This window comes from Chinchilla lanigera, unplaced genomic scaffold (assembly GCF_000276665.1).
Source record: "Chinchilla lanigera isolate Chin_1 unplaced genomic scaffold, ChiLan1.0 scaffold00002, whole genome shotgun sequence".
In the NCBI taxonomy this organism is placed as follows: Eukaryota; Metazoa; Chordata; class Mammalia; order Rodentia; family Chinchillidae; genus Chinchilla; species Chinchilla lanigera.
This window is the reverse complement of record NW_004955403.1, coordinates 17,261,207-17,285,541: the sequence shown is the minus strand read 5'-3', so window position 1 is coordinate 17,285,541 and position 24,335 is coordinate 17,261,207. Positions and strand designations below refer to the sequence as shown.

Genomic DNA, 24,335 nt, shown 5'->3' with positions numbered 1-24,335 from the left:
ATCTTTGACAAAATAAGTCCTGTATTAATTCAGCTGAAATTCAGTTTTAATCAAAAGCTGCTTGGGAATTTGGCTTTGGCCTTTAAGAAGCCCAACAGTTGACTACGTAGATCAATATCTCTTCTTGTACTATTCATCTTTGAAGTACTTCTAGGAAGCACCATATACAAATAGCATAACAAAAAGTTAATAATAAGGACAAGGCAAGTATTTTATTCTTCAAACTAGAATATAAATTGCAACTATATATGTAAAACTAAGGTTGAAAATACCCTTATATGCCTATGACATTAAGTTCTATCCGTAGAAGGAAAAATGTGTGTTTCCTATTACAGGTGCAAAACATTGCAATAAGAGATTGCAACATGGCTGATGAGAGAAACAGGTGCCCTGGAAAAGCTTGGAGGAGAAACAAGAAATACCGGCTAAAGGACATATTCTCAAGTGGGGGAGGCAAACACACCAAGATACAGAAAATTAACCTAAAAGCACAGATCCTCTAGATCAAGTATCTGGGTTGTTGAAAAGAGGCGCAGCGCTGCCGCTGGGCTGCAGTTTCCCACCTTTTACCTAGTGAGCACATGATCTTGGGAGTGGGTCTAATGGCCTGAAGAGAGAAGAGGCTGCACAGGCCAGACTCATGGGATATGTTCCCTATAGCCTCTCCCTCCCACATGGAAGGGAAACCCAACCTGAAAGTTAATTACAGTTAGGGCCCCACAGAGCCAGGGAAGGCAACCAGAGAAAGGGTGAGCCAGCAGCACAGTATCAGGCAAGCTCTCCCCATGCCCTCACCTCTCAAACAGCAGGGACCACTGTGCCCCTACCCACCACCCATAACTCATTATCCGCAAACAAAGCTCCTGCCCTAGGCTGAATACCAGGAACCATGGGTGCTGCCAAGTTAGTATACTGCAGGGAGCCATGGTCACATCCCCAGAAATAAGGGGCAGGGGGAGTCAATGGAGCCCACCAGAGTAAGCACTCTCCTATCTTCCCCCCAAACACCAGGAAGACTGAGACAGTGTGAAATTCTGCCCACTGCCCACCATCCCACACAGGTAAATGAAGCCCTGGGCCTGAGGTCTGTGCCAAGTTCCATTGGTTGGAAAGTGGAATTCCTGAGACAAGAACCAGGACTGATGAAGGTCTGAAGGCAAAGGAACAGAAAGAATCTCCTGGGGCAGATCTCTGGTGATATGCTGGGCAGAAGGCCTCTGAAGGGACAGCATGGGAACGTCTTGCAATGAAGGGTGTAGCAACAGGAGATCACAGGCAGAAATCAAAGAAGAACTAGGCGTTGGGCAGACTCCATCACATCATCATCTTCTTAATTTAAATGAAGTGGTCAGATCTGGAGATGAAGATCTGAAGTTGGCCACACCCAAAGCATGGCTTGTAGCCAGGACTCACATGCAGAGAGACTGACCCGAGCCCTCACCACTCCCAGGCAGCCAGTTAAGCAGTCCATCAGGGAAAATGACTTGGTTGCCTGCAACTGGACTGTGAATTCAGACTGAAGGGAATCATGTAGACACTGGCTATATGGGGTAGCAGCCGTGTGGTTTTTCATTTTGTTTTTGTTTCCTTGCTTGTTTGTCTGTTCTGGGTTCTCTTTGGGTAAAGCAATTAGGCAAAAGAAATAAAACAGACATGTATAGGAAAGGAAGAAATCAAATGATCATTATTTGCAGATGACATGACCCTTTATGTAAAAGACTGAAAAAAATTGCTCCTAGACTTAATAGCAAATTAAGCAATGTAGCAGAATACAGTATTTCTGCACACCAACAATGAATTCACTAAGAAAGAAATTAAGAAAACAATAAAAATTAAATACTTAAGAATTAACCTAAGCAAGTGTGGTGGCACATGCCTATAATCCCAGCACTCAGAAGGCTGAGGCAAGAGGATAGCCATGAGTTGAAGACTAGCCTGAATCACAGAATGAGACAGTATCTCAAAAAAACCAAAGCCAAAACACACAAAAAAGTAACCTAACCAAGGAAATGAAAGACCTCTATAATGAAAACTATAGTACTCTGAAAAGGGAGATCAAAGAAGACATCAGAAAATGCAAAGATATTACCTGTTCTTGAATAGGCAGAACCAGTATTTTGAAATTTGGCGTATTTCCAAAATTTTTATACAGATTTAATGCAATCCCAACCAAAATACCAATAGCATTACTCATAGAACTGGAGATAAAATATCTTAAGATTTATATGGAACCAGAATAGACTCAGAATATCAAAAGCAGTCCTGGGCAACAAAAACAAAGCAGGAGGCATCACTATTCCAGATGTCAAGTTATACTACAAAGATACAGTGATAAAAACAGCATGGTACTGGCACAAAAACAGACATATGGATCAATGAAATAGAACAGAAGATAAAGAAACAACCATAGCCACATTAAGTCATCTGATCTTTGACAAAGGAGCTAAAATCATATCCTGGATGAAAGATAGCATTTTTAACAAAAGGTGCTGGGAAAACTGGTTACACACATGCAGGGGAGTGTACACCCATACCCATCACCATGCACCAAAATAAAATCAAAATGGTCAAAGACTTAAATGTTAAAGTGGAAACAGTCTGCTGGATGGGAAAATAGGTAAAAATCTTGAAGCTATAGGCACAGGGAAGGACTTATAAATAGAATCCGCAATTGCAAAAGAAATTGTATCAAGAATCCATAAATGGAATTACACAAATTAAAAAAAATTCTGTACAGCTAAGGAAACAATCAATAGAGACAACGTACAAAATGGAAAACAAATATTGCCAGCTACTTTGTCAGATACTCCTAGGAGAGTGATATTTAGAATTTACAAATAATTTATAAAAAATCAGACTCCTGTAAATAAAAAAGCCAATCAAATACTTGGCAATTCAGATGAATAGATACTTCTAAGAAGCACAAATGGCCCATAAATATGTTTTAAAAATTATCATCTTCAGCCATCAGAGAAATGCAAATTAAAACAAGATTGATATTTCATCTTACTCCAGAAGGAATGGCTATCATTAAAAATATTATGCAATAACAAATGCTGGCACAGCTGTAGGGAGAAGACACACTTCTACATTGTTGATGGGAAAGGAAACTGGTATAAACTCTAAGGAAATCAGTATGGATATTCTTCAAAACTAAAAATATAACTTCCATTTGTTATGATCTAGCTATTCTCCTTCACTGTATCTTTCCAGAAAAGTTAAACACATCATACCACAGTGATGTATGCATGTCCATATCTATAGCAGCACAACTCATAATAGTTAAATCTTGGAAGCGGCCTATATATTCATGATGAGATGACTGAATAAAGAAAATGTAGTATTTATACATAATGGAATACCACTCCACTATAAAGAAGGATGAATCTGAATCATCTGTAGGAAAACAGATGTACCTTGAGACTATAACGTTAAATAAAATAAATCAGAAACAGGTTAAATATCATATAACTTCTCTTATGCAATAAACCTAAAGTATAAAGAATTTAAAAAGCAAAATAAAAGATTGACAATGGGAAAGAAGGAGATAGATCTTTTGCAAATGAGAAAGGGTTACAGAGATGGAAGGAGGGAAGGGAAGGAGAATAAATAGTTAAGATACATTAATTACATGCATATCCCTCTAAGATGAATGTAAACGTTATGTTCTGCAAACATGTATTAATAAACAAACATAAAACACCAAACAAAAAGATGTAGTACTGTTGATTACGAAAGCTTTTATTCTATGTGAAAAGCAGTTATTAAAATTTTTCAAACAGGCAAACAGAGAAATAAATTGATAGTTACATCTAACACTAACTACAGAGCTACAGAGAGAACATACACTTATTTTTGAGATACAAATATTTATTTGCATCTGAAATAAAATTTTAGGGTACAAATTAGATTATACTGTAATTATGATCTTTGGAGAACTGTGTGATGTACCAGCTTTCATGATATTAAATAAATAAACTTCAAGAACTCTATGTAATATTTTATTCACTGAATTTTATTAAAGTATGAATATCTGTAGGAAAAAAAATCCTATTTGTGAGTTCTCTTCCTTTTAGGATGAATCAAAAGCAAAAGACCAGCTTTGCTATCTCAAAAGTATTACCCCAAGGAGATAATTAAATAATACTTAAACTCGTCAAGTGGTAGAAATTTTTATCTCCATGTGTCAAGAGTTATTGTAATGGCAAAATTAAGCTTTATTCTTGGTCAAATATTTATTTCCACACTTGGCTTTGTTATTCAGCTGAAACATGCAATGATATACCTCTACCTCTAAGAAGGAATGTTTACTGACTAGGCTACACCGTCTTCTTTATACTGAGAAAATCTGTATTCCACTTCCTCTTTCCCTGGATGACAAAGGTGACTCACATGAGACAACAGCAGAGCACAGAAAAGTGAACTTAACTGAGCAAATCTAAATGTTAAAAAAAAAATGAGATTGTAAGGGAAAAGCTAACAGAACGTTTTCATGACTTCGGAGTAGGCAAAGAGAAAAAAGTCTTGACCATAAAAGAACAAGTATAGATTGAAATATATTGAAATTGAAATAGTTTCTTCACCTACAGACACCATTATGATATTTAAAAGCCACCAATGGGAAGAAACATTTGCAATACACAAATCCAACACTTGACTATTATGTGAAAACCCCTTTAAGTCAACATGACAGACAATCCAATAGAAAAACAAACAAATGTCTTGCATTCATAAAAAACAACATTCAAATAGCAAATATACATATAGAAAGGTATTCAACATCCTTAGTCATTAGGGAAACACGAATCAAAAGTACAATGTGACACTGCTGAAATCACTGACTGAAAATATGCAGTATTTGATGAAAACAAATTTGTACTCAGTTGTGGAAGTATCACTTGGTAAAACCATTTTGGAAAACTGCAATATTAACTGAACCTGAGGATACATATTGTCCTAGGCCAGGAAATGTTACTCTTCAATGTATACCCACAGAAGTATTCAGATATGCCTTCTAAATATGTACATATTAACCAGAATGTTCATAAGACAAGCCATAGCAGTTTTAAACTGAAAAGTAACCAAATACCTATCCGTGATAGAATAGGTAAATACATTAATTGTAATATATTAATCTCAACAATAGAATAATGTACAGCAAAAAGAAAGAAATGATTTACAACTCCTTGAGATAATATGGTTAAACTCAAGAATAATTCTGAACAAAAGAAGACAGACCACAAGGTTATAAATTGTACAGTTTCACTTATACAAACAAAGTATGAAAGCATACAAAGCTAACCAATGCTCTGAGAAGTGAGCTGGTTATCACCCTGAAGCAAGTCTGAGTAGAGGTTATCGCCCTGGGCTGGCCCCACATTTGACTGAGAACTGGTGATGCCTATACAGTGATACTCAGCTGGGAAATCTAGCCAGTCTGTGTATACTCTTCTGGATACATATCATTTGTCAGTAAATTTTGTAAAAGTTAAGTGTTCAAGTAAAATAAAAACAATAAAAATAATTTTTTTAAAAATTGAAAATGATGCAGAGCTTCACCATACAAAATGGTAAGAGTTCAACATGGTTCTTATATTCTGCATATTGTTTTCAGATCAGTCATTCTAATTACCAAACACAAGTGTGTAAAATTGGTCAAGAAAAAAGAAAATTTAAGCACTGACTGTTCCTCTGAATAAACTGCAGACATCAGCAATACACCTATCCCAGCTGTTACTGTCTTTGACTATTTGATCAACCTTACATTCTTATGTCTAATGGACTGAGCAACTTCATTGAAGATAACCATATGTAATTTAGCAACTGTTGTAAATTTCTATCATTTTGTCTTGAGGTCATGTATCATTTTTGTTGTTTTTGTGTTGTTTTGATTTTGTCTTCATTGTTGTTTTGTCAGTTTTTTACTTTTTTAAAATGAAAAAAAAAGTTCAGTGTTCAAAAAAGAAAATTTGGGCAATGTCAGTTTGTAAAAGGTCCCTGCAAATTTACCACAAGAGATGTGTATTTTATTCTGTAGTACACTTTTCTAGATTTTTTCCTCAAGTGGTTGCATATTTACAGAAACTTGATTACATAAAATTCAACTTCCCATTTTTTCACTCATGCACATCTTCCCAGTCATTAAATATTTATTTTCAGCATTCACCCTAACAACAGCAAAATATAACTACATAGAGATAATTTAGCCAAATTGCAGTTTTATTCCTAGAAAAGAGGGAAGAGACAACAGGGCAAAGACCAGGGAAGGTCAGCTAGCCCCTAAGGTGGTGGCAGCCATTTATCCCAAACACTGTAGATATGCGGGCATCAAGGACCCTTTGAAACCTCATTTTTCCTGAAGATGGTGCGATGGTGATTATTTTTCACTATTTGACTATTTAAAACATTCTTAGGGAGTTTTATTGCATTTGTATCTTTACCCACATCTATGACTATTCCCTAAAGACAAATTCTTGAAAGTATGATTTTTAGGTCCACATTTAATACACACTACCACTTTGACCTCTAGATAAGCTACACTGATTTACACTTCCATCCACAGTGTATGAGAACATTTATTTCCCAATACTGAGAACGGTGTTTAAAGAACTCAGTCAGTCTGATACACTCAGCCTGTTTTCAAATGCATTTATTTGCTAGCATAGTTGGGCAGTTTTTCCTATACAGCTGGACCATGCACTACAGTGAGTTTCTTATCCATGACCTTGGCCTTTATTTTCTTCTTTTCAGTTGAAGTTTGTCTCTCTTATTGATTTTAAAAGACTTTTGATCATTAAACACATATGCTTCCTTTCATATATTGCAAACATTTCTCAATTTAGTTCATCTTTTCATTTTGTTCATGATGATTTTGAGACATTCCTAAGTTTTTTGTTAAATTTCAAATCTATCCTTTTCATTTCTAACCTCTGCTTTTAGCTTTAAAACAAATCTTCCCTTCCCTATGTTATAGAAATTCTTAATAGTGAAATGCAGTTTTGGACTTATAATTTTAAGCATGCTACATAATAAAAAAAAATGGAAGTTATCTTGGTTTCTCTCGTTGCTGAGACAAAATACCTGATGCTCAAAATTAAGGAAGAAAAGGTTTATTTCGCTCACAGTTTGTGGAGGTTTCAGTCTATACTCGGCTGGCTCCACACGGCAAAGGGCAACAGTTCATGGCAGCGGCGGAAGACAGGAAAAGCAACGAGAGCACAAGGGAGGAGTGGCAGCTGGAAGAGCAAACCCTTTTCCTTCCTTTACATCGTTTGCAAACTACCCACCCCAGGGCAGGTGTAGCACTCACATCCATAATTCCAACACTGGACCATACATTAATCATAAATCTACAAGCCCGCCCCATGACTGCATGAGGATTTGCGGGGAACCCAGACAAAAACCATAACAGAAGTGTGGAAACTTAAAAACCAAATGTAGTATCTCTGAATGCCTATGAAGGACAGACAGGACAAGTGTGTAAATTACTGGCCATTATTGGATGGTGACACTGAAAATCAATCAGGAAGGGGTAAGACAACTGCAAGAAAGATTCTTGTTACACCACTGTAAAATATTCTCTCCTAAAGACTGGTGGTGCGCTGTCCTCCTTTCCAACTTGCGGAAAGGTCTGGACGATGCCTTAGCAATCATTCATTGTTATCTTATCAGATGCAGGAGGACAGGACGTCCAACTTCCCTCCCAGTAGTCTGATTCCACAGGAACTGAACACACATCCAGTAAATAACATCTGTTCAGATTTTTCCAGCAAACATCTCTCTTTACTTCACCTTCACCTAGGTAAAAGAATGCTGCTGTGGAACCCTGAGCAACTTTCAGATACGGGAATGGCTCCATAATGAATTCACTAAACTACATCTTGGGGATAATTTATCATTTGTTTCTTTAAAGGTCAAAAAGTTGCATGGATTGTGTAGCAGATGCAAAGTTTTAACATTTGTAGGTATTCGAATATCAAGAGTGTAAGGGTTCCTGTAAGCTTTTTTTAAGAGAAAAAGTGCAACATTTATCAATAATGTGATTTTTACTTTTTCCTTTATTATAATATTTTAAAACTTGGTGTGCAAGAATTGAAAATGTAGTGCTGCAAGTGGACACACACACACACACACACACACACTAAGGTATTAATTACTATGGAGACATTGGTGAATCCAGTACCTTCTGTAAGTAATTGTATCTGGTCCTTTGGCAGGCTCATCTCTTCCTTCCCCTTGTAGTTACTCTATTACAAAGCTACTGCAACTCACAGGAAGCAAATATGGATTTAAGCAAGCGACTCTCTTTTCCTGGGTCAAAACACAAAGTAAGTGTAACGTGCTTAGAGTAATATGGGAAGAAATAGCCATTTTTAAGGCTCTCTTGAGAATTTAGAACATCAGGTCAAGATTCAACGCTGGCAGCTTCCGTGGTGTGATGCGGCTGCCAGGAAATGACCTGACAGGCCTTGTTGGAAAAATTAATCCCAAAGGTAGTACAGTGAGAAGATGACCCAATTACAGAGAAGAAGGTCAGGTATATAAAAGACAATGATGAGAACAAGCCACGATGACTGGAATATCACAGCAACTGAGATTGCCACACATCTGATTTTAAGAGTCAAAATCTGAAACTTTTAGAGAGCAAAAGATAAAATGCTTTGTTGAAAAGCAGTGTCTTGAGAATCCTGGGAAACACACCAAATGTTCCAGTTGCAAACAAAAGGGTTTTCCTATGACCTGTTCATTATATCATCACCCCGCTGCTAGTTGGAATCCATGTGAAACAAAGAAGGCAGGTAAAGACGACCCGGAAGGGAGATGTTAGAACAAGAGCCTGATGACAAGTTGACTTTGCTTGAACTTTTAATGTATTGTCACTCTGACTACCTGTTCTTTCCATATTGATTTTCTTTTAAAAGGCCTTTTGCCCTTTTAAGATTGATCTTAAAAAATGTCTCTTTGCCAAATATCTCCACTGCTTCTGATACCACACTGATGACATTTAAAGTCTTTACACTCTCACTTGCCCCATAAAAGAAATAATTGGCTTTGTTTTAATTCTGTGATAGGAAAAAACTGGGAAAGTAGTGAAAAATAAATTTATTTGTGGCTCCCAAGCATAACTGCTAAATTTACTCTGTACATACATAATTTACTCTATACTCTATACATAAAGCATATTCCCCAATTATTTTTAGATAGGTTCTTAATTTCAAATTATGCAGTACTTAGAAATTATGGACTTACACTCAGGAAAAACTTAGGAGAAAGAACAGCTTGCATAGGGTTTGTCCCACCACTCTAATAAATCCTAGTATCTACATCAGACTAGAAACCAACTTTGTGATTTTCAAATATATAAATACGTATGAGGTATTTTCTATGCATAGGCAGGACACAGTTAACCATCCTATGCAGCCAGGCATTATGGAGAGGTAGCAGGCAAGATGGGTAATGCATGGCTAGAGTGGACTCGCTATTGGCATTATGGAGAGGTAGCAGGCAAGATGGTAATGCATGGCTAGAGTGGACTCGCTATTTTGAACTCCTGGGACACCATGTTCCCATCAATAAGCGAAGTTCCTGTGGTACTGTGGGAGTAAGACAAAAACTGAGAGAGGACTAGAAAACATTTTGAAATGGGGCATCCAATCATTCCCAGATATGTCTGCTGCTTGAAAGTGCTCTGAAGCTTCCATCAAGTGCGTTCCTCCATCTCTCTCACCTCGGTGATCAGGAAAGCAATGTAAAAATACAGCGAAGTTTTAAACATAGTATGCTAGAGTTCTTTTAAAAGAACTTGTGCCAAACATGTGAGAATATCTGCCTGTTTGGGGATAAGAAAGTGACAAAATGGGAATATAGGGAAATTCATTTGTACAAGGTAATCGTTATGTACTGCAGACAGGTACTCATAAAAATTTTTTAAAAATTCACTTTTCGAGGACAAAGAGGAGCCTTCCATAAGCCAGTGATGAGTATCAATGTGATATGATTTAATGATTGTCCTTAACTCAATTCTGTACACAGGAGGTTAGAAATTATGTCTATTAACAAGCCCATATCCAAGTAAGATGCTCCAGAAGCTCCCAAGTAGGGCACTGCAGAGCGTAGTCCGGTTATGAGCAGAAAAAGGAGGAAAAATCCCTGCAGTGCTGCCAACTATGCATCTAAGTGTCTCTCCGTCTTCTCTGTACTGGACAAAACTGAAAAGAGGCAATGTTTGCTTTTGAATAATTCTCTTCATTTGCCTTTTCATATATTCTTTCCCTAACACGCCTATGGTTAAGCCTGTACCCTCATTTAAGCCTTCTCTTGGATTCATTCATACTAAGTCATACAGACTGAGATAGATATTTCTGTCAGGAAGAAATCTGTAATGCAGCCGTCTGTCATGAAGGGCCACGCTGGAAACACCTGAGGAGCTTTTACCAACACCCACATGCCTAAACCTTATGCCTGTAGACTCTGACTCAGAGTTTGCATTTGGATAATGCAAACTGGTAGAATGGGGAAGAAAGAAATAGAAGTATTTTTTGGAGTGCTGGGGAATGCAGGTGCTCAGCTGGCCCAAGAATGTCTCCCCACTTCCCAGTGTTAGCACATCAGAGCTGAAACCACTTGCCTACATGGAACAGAACCGGATCTGTTCTTGTTGCCCACCCCACCCCACCCCCACTCTACAGGTTAACAAACACTTCCATCATTAATTGGAAGAAAGTGACAGCTCTGTCTGTCACTTGATAGCTGAATGACCTTGAGAAATCACTTATCTGTGTGGGCATCAAATTCCTTCTTTGTAAAGGAAGGTGAATGAACTAAGTGACCTCAAAAATTCATCCTTGTTCTAAAACACCAAAGGTTTACACAGCTTTATTTTTGCTGTGTATTCCCCCCACTTCACCCCATAGGAGAAAACTGTAATACCCACCATGATTTACTGGTTACACTGAACTGCCATGGGAAAAGGATCTGCTCTGGAGCTTCTAATCTACAGCTCGAGCTTCATGGGGAAGCTAGCGGTGCTGCTGTCAGTTCTGGGTCTGCACAGAGAATATCCCCTCTCATTTCACTTGATGATTGAGTGGGAGGCAGCAGGCAGTATTTCAAAATGCAAACTGACATTTAATTATACAAAAATCTCCTTCCGTGATCACTTTTCTTGGCAGGCTGATTCTGATCTACTTAAACATTTTTTTCTGTTTTGTTGACTCCTGATTTTCCGGTTCCCACTGAGCACAATCAGAAATGAGCCCCAGACACCAGACTATAAGTCTTGCTACTTCTTTCTAGCTAATATAATCATTAGGTGACAGTGTCATTTGCAAAATAATGCTCCTTTCTGAGAGCTGTCTGAATCATTCACATCCATGCTGACATTCTCAAAATGTAGATATTTTCCAACACCTATGCCACAAAATCAAGTATTCATACAAGCACCACCAAAAAGTGTCAGTAGAGATTCTGGCAAAAAAGATATTGTTTCAGAATGGTCTGTTCCGCTTTGCTAATTGAACACCAAAGTGATTCAATATGGAGATAAGCCAGGGAAAGGACTTCAGTGAGGCAAAAATGAGATATTCACCCTAGGTGTGAAATTTAAGGGGGCATAAAAAAAATCAGTAATCAAAATAACCAATATTTTAATGGAATATTTTTGACCAGTAACAGCTCTGTGTCAAGTCATATTAGAACTGGAGATGAAAGGAAAAATCACAGTATCAATCCATGTTTATTTAAAATTTGGTCTGTCATAGAATTTTTTAATTAATTTTGATTTTTAAAAGATATTGACATAAAATATTTACCTTGATCCCTGGATTTTTGGCATCCCCTGAAAGTTTGCACAAGGCCTCCTTTACCTCATCTTCATCCTAGTGCTAGGACAGCTCTACATTGTGCTATAAATCACACGTGAACATTACTGCATCTTGTTCTTAATTAAAAGAGAGCCCTACAACAATTCTAATTATTTCCGTTATGGTTAGCATTTGTGTGTGTGTGCCTTTTCACACTGATTGATACCATTTTAATAATTTATTCCAAGAAGTGACTGGAGAATTACTCAATTTTCTTTTTACATAAGAGAAAAATGAAACCTTGAAAGGTGAACATAACTTGACAAAGGACGTGATGCAGTCAGTACCATAAAATTCTTATTCCTCATGCACAGTCTCATTTAATGAGGTACAAGGAAAAAAGGAAAGGAAAAATGAGAAAAAAAAGGTAGGAGGGACAAAGATGAGAAAGAATATGAATACATATCTCACAGGGACTTTCAAACTCAGTTTGAAGACTCATCTGATAAGTTTGCTGAAAATTAGATTCTGAGGCAGATCTTTGAAGGTCTGAGTTAACTACCCAGATCTTCACGCCAAATGATTCTGATGCAAGCATTCTAGAGTCCACAGGAGGAAAACCACCAAGGAGATGCTCCTATTGTGGCAGGAACTAGATTGTGTATCTAGAACACATTTTCTCATAATTCTTCTAAATAATCATAAATGTAAGAATCAGTGCCTCTGTCTTTACACATGAAGAATAAAATTCTGAAGGAAATTGAAAATTCACATGTTGTGCAACTGAAAAAAATCAGAATTCAGTCCTTTTCACATTTAACTACCTATCTCAGACTTTTCCCACTGTATCCTGCGACTTCCCTGGGAAAAGAAAGGGATGCATTTGCTCAGTGAGCACTATCACTCACCAGGGGCACCAGACTGTATCAAAGAATCTGACTATGGCTGAACTGACTATGGTCAACAGTTCTGACGGCAGCTAACTGGGGCTCATGTCAGCCCGGGTGCATGGGTGAAAGAAAAAGGTAACAGGAATGGAATGAGGAAAAACAACCCAGTAGAAACGAGGCAAAATGACCCAGGAAATAAAGAAAGTAATGTTTTACATGCTCAGTGGCTTTATTTCACATTTTAAAATTCATAATGATAAGTACAACTATTATGTCAATGCCAGTTATTAATAAGCAAATAGCAATAATTTAGATTGATGAAATAAGAACAAAATCTTGGATTGAGTCTGTTTTTGAAGTAAAACCCACATCTCTGCATGTACCTCCATCCTACCTTTCTCTTTGTTCTTTTATGCTTCACTCCAGCTGTTTGTACAGGGCCTCTCTTCTGTTTTTCAATCTTAAACAGAAATGCACCTGAAATCCATCTCCTTTAGGGAAATCCCTGGTAACTCCACATCATTGTCTATTTGACATCTTGTCATCATGTCCACCTGACCTCCACTTATGTTTACACGTTTACCAACAGTACATCTACTATATATGTACACACACTTGTGTCATTTGTATCTAGATCATGGCTAAATTCGTAAACTGATTTCCAGATTCTGGAGATGCCTGAATATTCTAAAACTGAGCTATAAACACTGCATAACCTAATAAAATGCTATATGCCATGAACAGCTTCAGGAAGCACTTATTGCTGAGAATGACAAGACAGCTATAATTTAGAAGGTCAAAAACTCTGAAATGCTATCACTCACCTGTCAGTTAAGTGAGGCTTTTCTCCGCAAAGGAACACATTTAATGACTTGTACTACCGAATAACCATTTGGTTCTTGTTATTTCTCTAGATCTGACTGGGAGTAGGAGTCGTAAAGAAGAACATATAATATGGTTTTAAGAAACTTAAAATCTTACTGAAGAAATAAAAGTCAACATATCTTTGTCCATAATTTTGGGCCCAGTTACCATGAATCTGAAAGCACAATAGAAGAAAGAGGGACCAGTGTGACTTTAAGAGTCATCTTGGATGACTTGGGAACACAGCTGGGCAAGAGCTGAATATACAGAAGCAACTGGGCCTAAAACACAGACAGAGGTGAAAGGTGAAGCCACATCCCGGTGTGTCATCCTCCGAGACAGGACTTTATGTACGTAATGGGGACAGTACATGTGGAGAAGAGTTTTGAAAAATGAATGAGAAAATAAAAACAGGTCTCCTATCAAAGGATTGTGGCTTTGGAGGAGGCCAGAGGGGGCAAGTGAAAATGGTTCTACAGAGAAGAGATTTGACTCCAAAGAGCTGTAATTAAAAGCAAGCTAGAAATGAGACGGGGTAACGACGGCAGTGAAGGATGTGGCACACAGGAAGCTTTAGAAAGAAGAGGAAGACTAAACAGGAAGACGTGGATGCAGCAGACTGCTGAGAAAAGTTGAAGGCAGAAGCAAGAAGTTACCCAGATTTCCATTTCTGTTACTTGCGTGAGACATCATCTCCAGAAGGCACGAAGGGTGTGGGGTTATGATAGGAGAATGTCCTGGCTAACCACGGTGACAAGAACCCCAGGATGTCAGCGCCATCTTGTCTACAGCAGTGGTGGCGAACCTACGGCATGGATACCGCAGTGGGGACACAGCCCTGTCGGCACACAAGCCAAGCTGCTCCAGCATGGCCCCAGCAGCCGAGCATTCAGCTTTGAGGTGTTGACATTTTGTGATAAGTAAGTGGGTTTGGGGTTGAGGTTTGAGCACGTGGCCTTGACAAGGTTTGCCATCACTGTTTTATGGTTATACTATGATATATTCTTTTTTTTTTGATCTGTAACTTTTTAATTTTAAAGATAACAAAACAATAACAAAATAACAACAATGAATACAAAAACAAAACAACACAAAAACAATAAAAAAGTGATACAGGGTTTCAAAACAAGACAATAAGAGCTAAGAATGGTTGTTATATTACATATTGTTATCTTATATAATGAGATTATAAATCTTACATAAAGAGACAGCCACAGTCTCTCCTTCAAGGTCACAAAGTATAAATAATACAAAGACTAGGTATATGTAAAGCTCTAGAAAAAAAATCCCAGTATTCTTTTTGTTGTTTCTTTTTGTGTTCTTAGAAGTCAGCCGACTTGTAAACAATTTTGCTGATTTGGATTGTTATTGTACAATGTTTTGAAATAAAGAAGCACTGGTGTCAGTGATTTGGCTTGGCATGGTTTGACAAGTGCACACGCATTTTACAAGTAATAAATATCCATGAGCTAAAACTTAATTCTCATTCTAAGTGACATATTTTAGATTAGGAAACAATCCTTAGTTTAGCTGAATCTCTCTGTGACCTTCTATGTATCTGGAAGCTGTTCAACAACTAGGAGGCAAGTGAGAAGCATCCCTGCCATAAAGGTAATTTTTACATTTAAACCAAAGAACAGACTATAATAGACCTTGCCAGTTTATATTCTTCTGTTCTCATGCAACAGAAATTAGGGGGGACTTAAATTTGATCATCCTTCATCAAAGATTTCTATGAGAAATAATGCACTCATAGAAAAAGAGGGAAACAAACAATTTTAAGTGAAGAGCATATAATCATACCAATCTTGGGAAAACTTGAGAAATCTTCTAAGAATTTATTGGCCAACTATGAATTGAACTTCTTAGGGTAGGTATCTCTACCTGTACTTTTTAATTTAATGTTTGGGTGGTATTAGGGACTGAGTCCAGAGCTTTGCCCATGCTAGGCAAGGGTTCTACCACTGAGCTACATGCCCAGTCTGCTTAGTTTTTTTTTTTTTTTAACTTTCCTAAAAGTATTGGACTACTTCATTATGCTTTACTATATTTGTTATTCATTTCAGGAAAAATGTCCAAATTGCTTCCATTTCAGTTAGGTAGGAGATAAAATTCTTGAATTTTATCTCCTACCTAGAAACTACTATAAAAAAGTCTTGGATCAATCAAGACTTCTCACATTTCTATAGTTTTATGTGTTTAGTGTCAGTCACTGAACTTTTTGAAGCAAAAAACCAGAAGGTATTGTAGTCATCTTCCTGAACTGCTACTTTCCCAATTTTTTTTTTTTTTTTGTTGTTGTTTTTCCGGTACTGGGAATCGAACTCACGACGTCGCACTTGCCAGGCAGGCGCTGTGCCGCTGAGCTGAATCCCCAACCCCCTACTTTCCCAATTAAGCTTCAATTATCACAAATTATAGTTGCTCCAAGAAAGGGTGCGGACCACTTCCTACAAAAGATCTTACTGACTTGAGGTTTTTAATGTACTTGCCTGGAGATGACTTATGTAAAATATTCTGACAATCCACAATGACTTGAACATTCACCCCTTAAAAAGATTTCGCATGTTTCCCCGGATCCTAGCAGTAGGAGAAACCCTCCCGGTGGGGCCACAGAGTTTTATCCAAGGGACGTTTTCATTTTTGAGCGCTGGAAATGACATTTCTTCCTAGCTGTGGGTTTCCCCCTCTTTGTTTTCGTGCATGGTAATGAGAAGGTCTCGCGTTTGGATGCGCCCTCCCACTCCTGCGTAACAGCGGCACTTCGCTTGGAAACACCGAGCTGGCGAAAGATGAATGTCAAAACCAGAACTGTGCTCTCCCTTGCATCTTGTGGGAAAGGGGAACAGCTTGCCTCATTAAAGATTCTGACAGTGGCTAGTATTGCCTTGGAGCGGGCTGACTAGTTTTGGAGTCTCTTATTTAGCCAAAATGCAAATTATTATCTCTCCAAAACACTGAATCTGGGCAAAGGATGCCAGTCCAGAAAACGGAAGACATGCACATAAAGCAGCAGCCCCTGCCCCTCAACGTCTCGCTCTGTGAACTGTGCAGGCAGAGCGGGCAGGCGCACTGTGGCAGCCCAGAGAGCCGCAAGAACTGCGCTGGAAGACTGGCTCCGTCCTCTGCTAGCTGCGCCTTGACGCAAGATATTCAAACTCAATACGTAATATTAACAACCACTGTTAATTCCTATCATTTTGTTTTGAAACACCGTGACATTTTATTGTTTTTGTGTTGCTCTGTGTTTGTCTGTTTTTTTTTTTTTACTCTCTTTTTTAAAAAAAGATATGTAATCTCTCTGCATGATGTGAAAAGGGATGACGGTAGAATTTCTTCACAGGATTTGGTCAGTTTTAAGCAAGACGATACATGCACAGGACCTAGAACAAACACCTTGGCACATACTTGGTATTTCATAAACGTTAGCTATACGTTACTATAAGTGTACCTTTGGAAATAGGGTAAAAAATTTTTTAAAAGTCCTAACCTGAGAACTTTCTTAACATAGTGACTATTTCACAGAAATAATTACTTATCTCCACAATGTGCTCTCCGAGATGAATCTTAAATGACACTCTTTTAAAAATATAAAGCATAAAAGTTGGGAAAAATGGCGTAGCTCCCCGTTTTGATAATTATCATACGTTTCACCTCTACTCCCTGCCACTTCTCCTCCTTCCAGACTACTTGGAAACAAATCCCAGAAAGAGTATTGTTTTATCCATAAATATTGCAATATATCTTTCAAAAATGTGCATTTTAAAAGACAAAATAACCACACAATAGAGTTATCGCACTTTTAAATTTAATGAGTTAATACCATCAAATATCCAGTCAATGTTCAATTTCTCTAATTGCCATATGCATATTTTCCCCTAGCCATTTGCTGAATCAGTATCTGAATACAGTCCAAATTCTGCAATTGGTTGATATGTCTTTTAAGATGATTTTAGTGTATAATTCCTCTTTGCCTTTTTTTTTCTTACAATTCATTTGTGGAAGGAATTAGATTATTGGTATTTGGAGGTTCCCCAAGGCTACATTTTGTTGATCATGAACTTTTGGTATCTTTTAACCCATTCTTTTGTTTTTCTTTTCTTTCTGAAAACTGACAGCCAGATCAAGAGCGTTTTTTGTTGTTTTTGTTTTGTTTGTTTGTTTGTTTGTTTGGGTATTGGGAATTGAACTCAGGACCCTGCACTTGCCAGGCAGGTGTTTATGCCACTGAGCTGTGTCTCCGGCCCCAAGATCAAGAGGTTTTGAGCAAATTGAGATCTAATCTTCATCACTATTATGAGACTTCCATCAGTAGGCACCTGCTGCCTTGTCTCTCTTTTTGTGGCATTAGCAGCTACTTTGTGATCACCATCCAGACCTGTCATTGTTTCCTATTTGTTAGCAAAAAGACTCCTGCAGAAAAGTAAAACATCTCATCAAGTCTGATTGTCCTCAGGTACAGGTCAGACAGAAAAGGCAGAAAAACCTGTTCCTCTGTTTCCCCTTTGCTTCAGCACACTGAGATGAGGTGAGAGAATCTTCCATAGGTGGCCACTGAGGAGTCTACTTTTTAAAGTATCATTACAAACTTGAGGATTTTAACATATCTGATAGGGTTCAAACTATTACAGGTACTATTTTAACTGAAAATTAATTTTGTTTTTGTGTGTGATTAGTAAGACCTGTTCAAGCTGACCCCCGAGTCCTTTTCATAAACCTTTCAGCCTTCATGGGTTCTTTGCTTCGAAAGAAATATAGCTTCTGTATTTCTTGGATCTCTGTCAGTTCTCCAAGGATCCTAGTTCCTTTTAGTGTAAAATGTCATTTAGAAACCACAGTCTGGTGGCTAGCTGTACACACTGCCGTTGCAATTAGTCATTGTTTCTAGGCTTCTACAGTGAACAGAGGTAGGAAATATTTTTAAAAATAAAATACACTGCAAATGCGTACTGGTACTGTAATTCAAATTCAGGACATCAAAGCCTTTATTACCACATTCATCTTTGCTGATCTTCATCTCTACCTATCTCCTCTAATGCCTCAAATTCCAGTTCTCAAAAACACCAACATAATTACTCATCTGCTTAATCTCACAATAGTAGTGTCAGGTTCACGGTACGATCATTAATGCCAGCCATGTACTCACTGTAAATAATATACATTCCTACTGCATTTTTTTGTTGTTGATCTTAGGATATGCACTGCTAGGTATGCAAAAATCAAATTATGGTGTTTAAAAGCTGAAGAAGTTCTTTTCTATGTGGTCATGGCACTAATTTGTTACAGAAGTTGTTTGCTTCAATTTGTTTTTGATTTTTAGAGATTATCTTTTACATTTAATCCTGCTTTGTAATTATCTAAAATATTTATGTTGCTCCAAAATCATATCTATGTAATAAGGCATGTTCAAAGAATCCTAATCTATCTACTTGTCCCTTTCTTCTCCTTTGAGAATCATATTTTTTATTTAATGGGTTACCTGTTTTAATTGTATGAATTTATGGGTTTAGTAATTTGATGCATGTATATAGTGTATAATGAATAAATCAAGCTAGTTAACATTTCTTTCTCCAACATGTTTCAAAGTTTTTTATTAACATGTAATAGCTGTACATATTTACATGGTATAGTGTGATATTTCAGTGCATGTATACAATGCATACTGGTCAAATCAGGGTAATTAATGTTTCCATTTCCATATCATTACTTTGTGTTTGTAGCCTTTAGGCTCCTCCCTTCTAATTATTCATAAAATACATAGTAGGTTATTATGAACCTGAGTACCCCACTGTGTTACAGAACACTGGAATGTACTACTAACTAACACTGTTTTAGTATCCAACCTTTATGACCCTTCCCCACTCTTTTCAGCCTTTAGAAAATGCTATGATGTATTTTGATCAACCTTTTATCATTCATTTATGAGAGAGAACATGTAGTATTTGCCTTTCTGTGGATGACTTATGTAACATAATGACAAGTTCCATCCACTTTACTGCAGATGGTAGAGTATCATTCATCTTTATGGTGAAACAATACCCTGTTATGCATACAGACTATGTTTTCTTTAGCCATTCATCCATTAACAGACCTCTAAGTTGATTCTGTATCTTAGTTTTAATGTAGCGCAGCAATAAACATGAGTATGCAGGTGTCTCTATGATATTCTGATATCATTTCCTTTGAATATATACTCAGAAGTAACTGTATCGTATGGTAGATCATTGTTAGTTTAAGAAACCTCCATACTATTCTATGTAATAGCTATTAACTTACATTCCCATCAACAGTGTATGAAAGCTCACTTTCTCCACATCTTTGTCAGTCTTTGCTTTTGTTTTTGTTTGTTGCTTGTTCTTTTATTTTTTATAACAGACCCTACAAAGCCAATGCAATCTTGAGCAAAAATGACGAAGTTACAGGAATTATACTTCCTGTCTTCAAAACATACTACAAAGTTATACTAACCAAAATGACATACTACTGACATAAAAACAGACATACGGAAAATAGAATAGGATATCTAGAAATAACCCCATGCTGGGACCAGGGATATAGCTCAGTGACACAGCACCTACCTGGAAAGTGCCCTGGTATCAAAAAGAAGAAAAGAAAAGAAAGAAAGAACCCCATGTATTTACAGCCAATTGGTGCTTGACAAAGGTGCCACAAAGATACACTGGAGAGGAAATAGCTTTCACCATAAAATGTGCTGCGAAAACTTGATATTCACGTGAAGAAGGCCAAAATTTGATCCTTATCTTTTAACTTGCACAAAAATAAACTCAAAATGGACCTACATGTAAGACCTAAAACTATGAAACTACTAGAATAAAATAGGATAAATTCTTTAAGACATTAATATAGGTAACGTTTTTATAATAAGATCCAAAAGCACAGGAAATCAAAGCAAAAATAGGCAAACAGAATTATGTCAAATTAAGAAGCTTCTGTACAACAAAAGAAGCAGTCGACAAAATGAAGAGACAAAGTATAGAAGAGGAAATAATCTTTTAAAAACTATCATCAGACAAAGGATTAACACTGAAAATATAAGAGGAACTTAATGACTAATAACAAAACGTCCAATCAAAAATGAGCAGAGCTTATGAATAGACTTCTTAAAAGAAAAATTTCAATGGCCAACAAATTTATGGAAAAAATGCTCAGCTTCATTAATTGTCAGTGAAATGCACATCAAAATCATAAAGAGATATCATATTAGCCCTCTTAGAATGGTTATTGCATTTCAATTTTAGTAGCAAACACATCATCTTCTCAGGTGAATAGAAATGTTATATACTATCCATACATTTATCTTGATTATTTGACTTAACAGTCCCCACATGATATAACTTTCTTTGATTATTACACTAAAGCAATTCCTTATGGTGCCTAAGATAATGTAGTAACTAGTAGATGTTAGCATCACAGATGTGAGATTCAGCAATTCAGTCTAATGAAAGAGTCGGCCTGCTTCATGTTTAAAAATGCATTAGTGATTAGCTTTAAAAGTATAGCCTAGGTCTTATTTAATGAATCAGAGTTAAAAATGAACACTCATAACCTATTTCTCCTAAAAGTTTATTATTTCTGTTAATGTCAGTATCATATTCTAAGCATAAAAATCTGTCAAAAATTAATATATGAATTATCTCTCCCTTTCTAGGCATTTGCATGAACTAATACCTGCTTAAAAGCTGGATGGCCTGGTGGCCCAGGCCTGTAACCCCAGCATTCAAGAGGCTGAGGCACAAGCACTGCAGGAGTTCAAAGCTAGCCTGAGCTACACAGTGAATTCAAGCCCAGCTGAACTACACAGCAAGACCCTTACTCAAAAAACAAAAACAAAAGCAAAGGAACAAATACTTCATTAAATGAAAATGTAAAGTATTCATATAGAGAGAATTCTAGAGCACATGTAAATGATTTTTCTTTTTTACAGTTCCTTGTTTGTATAAATTTCAAACAATGATTTTATAGTGGAAAAGTTTAGAGTCAGAAGTACTGAATGGAAATTTTAGCTAAGCTGCTAGCACCTGGGTGATTTTAGGCAAGTCATTTCACTTCCTAAAACTCTGATTTTCTCCCCAGTGAAGAGGAGATGGTGCCCCCACTGTCAGGGTGCTGTTGTGAGAGAGGAATAAATATTCAAAAGGAGCACATAAACCCCAAATCACTCTGTAAATGTAGAGCATAATAAACAGGGAATTTAATGGCTAGTTTGCTAAAATCCAATCTTAAAGCTTTTAATTTGTTTGTTTAAAATGATGGCAACACTGACGGTGCATGAGATCTTTGCAATCATCCCTGCTGCAGTCTGGAGTCTGAGTTTTTGTCTGAACAGAACCTAGTTATAAATATCTGTCTTTGGATTTGACATTCAATTCGAAGACGAATCGAACATGCTTCAGAATTTTAATCTGACATCCAAGAGCTGAAACTCTGAAAGAAGATAAAACATTTTTTGGGGAAAAAAGCAACTTGCTGGTCTCAAGTGACTTTTAATTCCAACACTGATTATTCAACATAGAAATGTACATTTTCAGGTAGAAACTTGCTTCTAAAAATTCATCTCAAAGGCTTTTACATAATCTAAGTTAGAGTGAAAACACATCTGAATGTTATAATAGAAATAAAATAAAGGTAAAACCAATCATTTTCCCTTAAAACTTTTAAACACATAAATTTAAAGAAGTTATATGTTACATGAGCTTTGAATGTGAAAATGATAAAGCAACAGGAATAAATAAGAGATTTATGACATGGCTTTAAAAGTAAACTAACTTCATAGTTCCTTGGCGGGGGGAGCATTGCAAATTTTACCTGTTAAAATTACTCATTTTTGCCAATGAACTCCAAACAGGATTTCCATTCATAATTGAAGGTGAAGAAATCTATTTCTTTTAGGCAGAAGTCTGTACGGCGATTGTACTTTAAAGGGTTATACTTTGGCTTACATGTGAAAGTAAAAACAGTGCTGTACGTAGCTTTTTTAGCTCGAAATTTTGTACTTGCCTATTGTTTTCTCGTTTCCAATTAAATCCTGAATTCTGCCAACATTATATATCTAATCTATCAAATCAGTCATGAAATGGGGGAGGAAGGGTGGAGAATTTAACTAGGAAATTTTCAAACACACAGAAGCAGAGAGAATAGATCTCTGAGTCTCCATCACACAGACCTTGCATTAATAACTTGGTACAGTCAGATCATCTTCCTTTCATTGTTTTATGCAGGGTTGATAAAGCAAATTTCAGACGTGACGCACACTTCAGCAGATATTTGAAAGAAAATGATTATTTATAAGAAAATGATAGATATTTTCTTATAAAACCACAATATCATTTTCACCATATTAAAATTATCAATGATTCCTTTTTTATCAGTGATTCCCTGATTTTACCTTGATTTTCATTCATAATCATAGTTTCTCAGTTCCTTCAATAAGAAAATCATAGATATTTTCTTATAAGACCATGGTATCATGCTTTTCATACTGAAATTATCAGTGGGGGTTGGGGATTTAGCTCAGCGGCAAAGTGCCTGCCTGGCAAGCACAAGGTTGTGAGTTCGGTTCCCGGTACCGGAAAAAAACAAAAAACAAAAAAAAAACAAAACAAAACTAAAATTATCAGTGATTCCTTGATTTTACTTGTTACCTTGTTCATAATCATAGTTTCTCAGTTCCTTCAAAACAGTGACTCTAGGGCCAGGGATATAGCTCAGCAGCACAAGTGCCTGCCTGGCAAGCCCAAGGTCCTGAGTTTGATTTCTAGTACAAAAAAAAAAAAAAAAGAATTGTGACAAAACAGTGACTCTATTATTAGTAGGTTTAAATTACTATCCAAAGTCCACATTCCACTTGGAATCCCTCTCTTTGTTTTAACATATATTTCTTTAGTGCCTATTTCTTGTTAGGTGTTTCTGCTATGCGTTTTATTACTTAAATTAATCTCTGATTATCCTTTGGAGGTAATGTGGCAGATACTTGTGTACAAAAACGTGTTTTCTCCTCTGTAGTACAGGGCTGCTGTTGAGAAGTTGCTGCCACAGAGCTGAATGGCTTCACCAAGGAGTGACCACCTGAGTCCCACAGATCGAGCCTGGTCGAAAGCATTTCCCAGGGCTTTACAAGTTTCTCTTGACCTGGGATAGAGCTTGGCCCCAGGGTCAAACTTCCCTTTACCTGGACATGTACTCCCTACTAGGTAATTTGATTGGTGGGGCCTTTTTGTTGAAAAAGTTCCTAACTATCTCTTCAGCACTAAGATGCGATGTCACATTCCTATTATGTCACTCCTAGCATTTTACTATAACTGTCTGCCTTTTACATGGTAAATCCCAACAGGGTAGAAATGATGCCTTATTTAATTTTGCGTCCCTAGGGCTTTTCACATGCCTGGCATATAAAAATTTGTGGAATTAAAAAAAGCAAAATAAAACGAGTCAATTATACATCTCACTCTTAAGAGTATGTTTCAAGAGACAGATCCATCATCGATCTGAGAGGGAATCTTCTAATGCACCCACAAAGAAATCACAGCATTCGAGAGCAACACAGCATCAGAAAGTGGTGATACACAAAATGATACCATGGGCAGGAAACAAAGGGAAACGGGGAGGGAAGACTCCAGGAGAAGATTCTATATTTTTAAGTAAGAAATTACTTTGCAATACTAAAATATAAGACAAACCAAATAGTAGTTAATACGAGGTTACGGGCCCATCGTTTTGTCACTGCATGGGAAAAGTCTCTGGCTGAGTGGCAGCTGGGACA

The 24,335-nt window shown here is 37.0% G+C and overlaps 1 protein-coding gene across 1 annotated transcript in view; it reads right to left on the bottom strand.

The window, feature by feature from the left end:
* Window positions 1–24,335, bottom strand: part of Znf385b (zinc finger protein 385B) — a 386,454-nt gene that overhangs the window by 297,509 nt on the left and 64,610 nt on the right. The gene's annotated exons all lie outside the window — the stretch shown is intronic.